This window comes from Magnolia sinica, chromosome 16 (genome assembly GCF_029962835.1).
Source record: "Magnolia sinica isolate HGM2019 chromosome 16, MsV1, whole genome shotgun sequence".
In the NCBI taxonomy this organism is placed as follows: domain Eukaryota; kingdom Viridiplantae; phylum Streptophyta; class Magnoliopsida; order Magnoliales; family Magnoliaceae; genus Magnolia; species Magnolia sinica.
In genome coordinates, this window is record NC_080588.1 from 58,507,410 (window position 1) to 58,515,000 (window position 7,591).

Here is a 7,591-nt window from a genome sequence, read left to right on the forward strand (position 1 = left end):
CCCTTCATCAAGAGGGGAGGGATAAGGTGTTACTGTAGCGGGTGTTTTCCTGATCGTTGACCCATCTTAATGTAAATTATTTATATTATCCATCATATTTTTCCTATCATTTTAGGATATAATCCAAAAAATGAAGTATATTCAAATTTCAAATAGATAACACCGTAGCGGAACAGTAGTGATTAGCTGGTATATATTATGCTCTAAAATTTGCCGTCTAAGTATAGAGACTCCGATCATGCTCTAAAATTTGGCGTCTGAGTATAGAGACTTTGATCTTGAGTTTTTAAATTTGAGCTTATGTGTGTGTGTGTGTGTGTGTGTGTGTGTGTGTGTGTGTGTCTCCTTATTTTGATTCACATTCATTCCATATACAAATAATCACAATAACACATTTCAATTTAGCAAATCCAAAGTAAGATAAAAATAACAAACCTAAAAATATAAGACTAATATACAAAGATACAATTTTAAATGTGGTGTCTACCGATACGAGAATTATACAAATTAAAATAAATGCTACATAGATAAAAAATACAATTACTGAGCGGAAAGAAGTTAGAAATCTACTTGGGTACCCAAAGCACATTATCATTTAGTCTTATTCTTGAGTCATCTGTATCTGTCAAATAAAATGGGTTAAGCGTCAACATAGTAAAGAAATATCTTCAAGATTTTACTTGGGTTATTTTAGTGATAAGCGAGTTCATGACAAATATATATTCTAACGTACATATGCTAAGCAAGTTACACATATTATCAACATAACTAAATGCAGGTAATGATGACATTAACAAGACAAATGGTTTCCTATCTAATTGTTAAGTGCATTGATGTTATGATGAAATGATGCATGATCCTTACAATCTAACACTCAATTAACAAGCGACTTCAACGCCTATCTATTTTGAAGAATGCCAACACTCCCTCAACAAATGATTATAACACATTCCACAGATACTTATCCTATGATATACATGATTACCCATGTAATTATTAATCTCGGTTCATATAATAGGTTGACGAAGTTAAGATACCGTCATTATATCATAAATCATTAACTGGATTATGTGGCTCGTTGCGAAATGTAGCGCCTCCTCACCAATGTCCCTTGATCTAAGTTAAGGCATTAGCCGTTATATCTCATAAATCAATTATTCCAAATGTACGACATGATGCCTCATAGTATATAAATCAATATGATAAGGGTTGTCACCGAAATACCGAGTATGAAAAATCAATTCAGAGGTGTGAGTTTAATGCAGGGGAGGACGTGAGGTCGAGCATCGTCTTCCTCAAGAGGATAACTATTCCGAATCCACGGAACTTCTCTGGACTCCTCACAGAGACTTCTCGAATCCACGAGGAAAGAAAGTAGAAAATAGAAATAAATTCTAATAAATTCGAAATTGATTAATGAATGAATAAAAACAAGTTCACAACCCTTTAAATAGGGGTACCAAGTAATTAGAAATAAATTAGAATCAAACTACAACTAAAACTCCTAGAATTCGCGACTTACTATAAATAGTAAACTTACTATTTATAGACGGTCGTGATGTCTACTAGTGCGCAAGGTTTTCGGCCAAAAATAGTAAGTGTCCCATTTAGCTTCACCAAACCGTTCTCCTAATTGTTCTAAGCTCTTTTCACGTTGGGCGCAACTCCTAAAGCCCGACGGATGAAGAGTTATAATCAAACTAAAACTTACTATTTATAGTAAAAACCAAATTAAAACAGGGAAATGATTGTTGATCTAGGGATATTTCGCAAATTCGGCTTGCGCAACCCGGCGTAGCAGGGTTAGTTGGCTAAAGTAGCTCGTTTTACCCCAAAATCATATATTTTACGTCAGATAACTCATTCCGGATTACGAGATACGCCCGATCTAAGGTCCAACGGTTCAGATCACTTCTGTCGTCGACCGGCCCTTTTCTGATCCATCTTGGCCATGAAACTGTCCGCGACCCGCTCTACATCAGAGTTTGTCACTCAAAATTAAATCAATAGAAAGAAATTGGATCGCTATCCAATTTCATTCACGCCTGAATCATTCGAATGACACTCTAAAACACAACCATTGACCACGTATTTAATGGGGGTCGTTCAAACAACTATCTGTCACCTCTATTAATGCTCACTGGTCGTTATGGGGAGGTTCGTCACCCAAGTATAGGCTGACTTCTTGAACACGGTGTCCAATACCACCATGATTGGCTCATGAGTCTTTGTAGGATCATAACATACTAATGGTTATGAGTAAACTTAAATAAATGATAATAGTTGTATCCGAGATTCTATCGAATGTTATACAATCACAAACATAAGAATGATCGAGCCCTACATTTAGAGTTGGGCATTGAGTCGAGTCAAACCAAGTTAGGGCTAACCCAACTCAATCCAGTTTTGAAATATAACTGACCCAAACTTGACCCAACTCTGTATCGAGTTCAGCATGCCTAACTTAATCCGAGTCTAGATTTGGCCTGGACTCAATCCAGATCGAGTCCGACCTGGTCATAGGAACTAATTCAGGTTGAGTCGGATGCAATGGGCATCCACAGGATGAAATCACAACTCAAAACCTAGGTGCACCTGCCAGAATTGCAGCCTCTTCATCAGCTATACGACATCTCATATATAAAATGTCAAAATTGGAGTTTTTTTTTTATTTTTTTATATGTATGTAAGAGTCGGGTTTTAGATCGACTCGAGTCAGTACCGAGTTGGATTTTGGGTCGAGTTAAGGCGTGTTGTGCTTAAAGTTTAAGTGATCGAGTAGATTCGACAGCTTTCCAAGTGTATTTAAATGAATTCGCATGATTCTTTTAAGGGTATCACTCACGTTTTTGTTAGGATCACATGTTAAAGATCACTACATAAGAGAATAAATCAATTCTAGTGAAAAAAATTTCTAAGGATTTTTGAATTCCAAGTTAGCAAAAATCTGAGACGTTACAGGTAAAAACTTATCATGGGCTGCAACGTCTACAAAGTCTTGGATCAAGCTGATAAATATTATGGTAGGCTCTAGGAAGTTTTTAACTTTGGGCATTCAATGACTATTGTTTCTTATGGTGTAGCCTACTTGAGAACTGGATCTCCTTCGTTTTTGAGATCGTATTATAAAATGATATGTAAAAATTGATGGATGATCTAATATATAATACATGCATAAAGGTGGCCCCACATTTAAGGAACCACCCACTGAAGTTACCCTTGAAATAGTTGATCACTCCTCAACAAGAGAGAGCTAATTAGTGTGGCCCACTGATCAAATCCAATGGTTGACAACCCCAAGTGTAGGGCTTCGATGTATTAATAACTCGGTGAGACCGAGGTTAAATCCTCAGGGAATGGGGAATACAACCTAAAACTAATATAAAGGTAAATGATGTTTGGGTTTTTAATCTAATAAATAGGTTAAGGGATTTTAAAACAATAAATAAAAGGCTAAGGATCCAGGATTGCACTCATAACAACCAAAATATCTCATTCATTGATTTAATGTATAACTCAATTAAAATTGAAGTTTTATCCTATCTAATCGAAGAATAACTCTATTAAACCAATCATCAACATTGATAAAAATATGAATTCAATTGAATGATTCTCTTGCGAAGAACTCGGATCGTAATTACAATGAATTAAAAGCATCTAAAGCACCCCTATGCGATACTAGATCAATTAATTACACAAATTGAATCCTTATCCAATTCAGGCTAAACAATTATTGAATTAAAGCATTCATTGTATCCGTAGTGCACAACAAATCCAGAAATAAAGAATTCAAAGACTGCAAGTAAAATCCAAATCAATTTCAATCTACCATCATCATTAAAACTAATGTTATTGAATCAAATAAACTAAATATTGTAATTAATTACAGGCTTCATTCATTAGCCTTAATTAAGAGATTAGCCTAGCATGGCTAACATTCTAAAGAAAAAAAAAAAGAAGAAGAAAGAAAGACAAATTAGAATTGAGAAGTCGAAGAAGAAGAATAGCTCCATGGAAGCTTTGTCAACCTTATATTTCTCTTCCAAGACCTAAAAGCCTAAAACACTATTTTAAATAGGAAAAACTCACACTGATTTAGACCTGACTTCAAATTTACGAACTTTTGTAACACTTCGGTCAAATTGATTGTAACCTTCAGTTGCATCATTTTGGTTGCATTGACTGGGTTTCTTGGTTGCAGTTGAATTTCTTTCATATTCCTCTGAAGTCTGTCTCCCCCAGGTCGGACTGAGCTCTCTTTCGGTGGCATTGAATGCACCTTTGGTCAGACCTAAGCATCAAACCAAATTATCTCTAAAAATTATAATTTCTCGGTAGACTATTCTGTACACATTCAGTCGGATTGAACCAACCTCAGGTGGGACTGAACAGTTTGCTATTTCTATTATTGCACTTTGTGATTTTTTCTTTTCTCTATTCTTTGTACTTATTTTTTTTTAGATCTTTGACACTTGAAATCTTCAATAACGTCCTCCAAATGTTTAATTATTTATCACATTCAGCTTGATCTCTTATTGAGCTTTAATTATTCCATTTAAGCATGTATTTTTTTTTTAGTCCAAAATTATCTCACATGTAAAAAACATATATTATTAGATCAATTTAACATTTAAATACCAGAAAAGCTAATGCATTTAAGAAGATAAAGATACAATATTTAGGCACTATCACCCCCTTCACCTAACATCATGCGCTTCTAACCATGGAGTCTGCTTTGATGTATTTATTATATATCCATTTTCAAGCTCATTTTAGGACATATATTTAAAATTGAAGTAGATCCACTCACAAATGAACCACACCATAGGAAATAGTGGTGATTAACCATTAAAAACTTCTTATGGGATACAAAAGTTTTGGATTAAGTTGATTTGTCCAACCTTTTTCGACATGTTATATGACACATAAACATTATGGTTGGAATTAAGGTGACACCAATGGTGGCATTCAATTAATCTATTTCATATGGCATGGTTTACTTGAGATTTTGATTTGCTTTATTTTTGGGTTCATGTCCTAAATTTAACTGGCATGGATATACAATAAATATATCAAGATGGGCTCTATGGTCAAGGCCACACCTAATCCGTTCCCTTAAAGAAGAGCCGCCCTCATGTGCCTCACATGATACCTGGCATTGGGAAGCGGATTAGGTGTTACATGGGTAATAAGTTGATGGGTGATTACTCTTACCATTGGGTTCACATTGACCAATTTTTGTATATCCATACCGGCCATCCATTTCTCTTGTCCATTTTAGGAGGGCATTCCAAAAATTATGCCTATCTAAATCTCATGTGTACAATACAATGGGAATTAGTGTTGATGGAGTGATTCACTATTAAAAATTCCTAAGAGCCCTTCATTAGGTTTCGTAATATTTTTTTATAGCAATCAACACCCATTAGTAATGTAAAAAAAGATATGGATGAATGTGAAATATAAATATTAGCTTGAACTGAAAACTTCAGTGGCTTACGAAAAAGTTTTTAATGATCATTTTCAATCCATATCTTTTGAATAGATAATGGTTGAATATCGAAATATGCAACAAATTCAACATATTTAGGAATGAGAGAAATCTTAGGTAGAGTTGATACAAACTCAAGTTGAACAATTCCTTGTTCAAAACGCATAATATAGACCAATGCCATGCATTGATTAATGGTCATTATTACCAAAAGAGCAGGCAGTTTAACATCCCTATTCTAGTGGTATAGTCTACTGAGATTTTTATCTTCTTAAGGGTCTGTTTGGGCGGTGGGATTAGAAGGGATTAGGTGGGATGGGATTCATCTGGTCCCGTGCCAATTCCACTCCATGTTTGGGGAAGAATGGAAAAGCTTGGAATTACATTAAATAGAATTGCATTGGTCCCATGCCAATTTCACTCAATGTTAGCAAGTTGTTGTAAGTCCCACCATGATGTGTGGGCTATATCCACACCGTCCACCCATTTATCAAGATTATTTTAGAGTATGGGCCAAAAAATCAGGTAAATATAATACTCAAGTAGACCCCACTATAGAAAGCAACGAGGATTGAACACTTACCGTTGAAAACTTCTTTAGGCCACATAAGTTTTGGATCTACCTCATTTTTAGGCCCATGCCATAAAATGAGGTTACAAAACAAATGAACAGTTTAGATATAACACATGTGTTATTCTTGGTAATTTCAAATGATGGTGGGTATATCCATTCAATGTACCACCGTATTATCAGCAAAGCAGGCATTAATCTTATCCCATGGCAAGAGGGGACGATACCTGGGTAATAATTATGTTTGTTTTAATCCCATCCCACCTAATCCCTTCTAATCCCACTGCCCAAACATACCCCAAGGTTTAAGATTTTGTCCTCAGTTACTCAAATGAAATGAAAAACATTGAGACTGCACGGATATACAAAAAAATATATAAACGTGGACCCCAGATAGTTATGGTAACCCTCCCTAAGCTGTTCCCGGATAAGAGCTAATCGGACGCGGATTTCCTGCGAAAGGCTTTCACAGGACGTTCCTGCGCTGGGAACACAGGTGGGGCCCACTGTAATGATTTTGATAAATCCCCTCCGTTCATACGTTTTGTGAGTTCATTTTAGGACATGAGGCCAAAAATGAACCGTACCCAATTCTCAAGTGGGCTGAAAATGTGGGAATTGAATTTCGACGTTGAAATATTCGTGGGGCACAAAAGTTTTGAATCATTCTAATATTTGTTTTTTCAGTTCATCCCAGCAGGAATTACGTTATCAACGGTATGGATGGCATGTAAAAATTACTGTAGAACCCAGGGAGTTTTCAACTGTAGGAATTTCCCTACCTATCTTTTCCTTTAGTGAGACCCACCTGCTCAATTTTAGTCTTATAGCCTAAAATGAGTTAAACATCACGGTGGGCCCACCTGGGTTCCCAGCGCAGTAACTTCCTCCGAAAGGCTTTCGCTGGAAATCCGCGTCCGAGCTAATCCGATCTGCCACCTCCCTTCGTTACCTCTCTCTAGACAACGGACACGTGAGTTATACTTTCATAAGATCTACCCCGTCCATCAGATACCCTGCCTCAATTTGAACCTGGAGCTCAAAAATTGTAATGATTCTAATCTCAGATGGGCCACACCATGTGAATACAGTTGGGATGGGCCGTCCACCGTTATTTTTTTAGGGTCCACGGTTGTGCCTATATGCCATGAATCCATTAATATGATGTGCCTAACCAGGATGAAAGGATTACCTAAAAATCATAGTATTCCAAAACCCAGATAGGCATAACATGAGAATTAAAAGTTTTTGTATAATCTTAAATTAGATGACTGTTAAATCAGCCTGATTTTTGTCATCAAGACAAAAGAAAGAGTGGTCTACCTGATGGACGGAGTGGATTTCATTCATTTTAAACCGTTCTCCCTCGTTCGAGAAAGTCATCAACGGTTGGTACCCCTACGCGAGGTACGCAAGTTACCTTCGGTAACGTCTTTCTTAAGCTGCTGCACGAAACCATGCGTTTCCTTTGTTATTTGATACTCCGGCTTCGTTTCACGGTTGATATGCAGGTACTCAACACTTACACA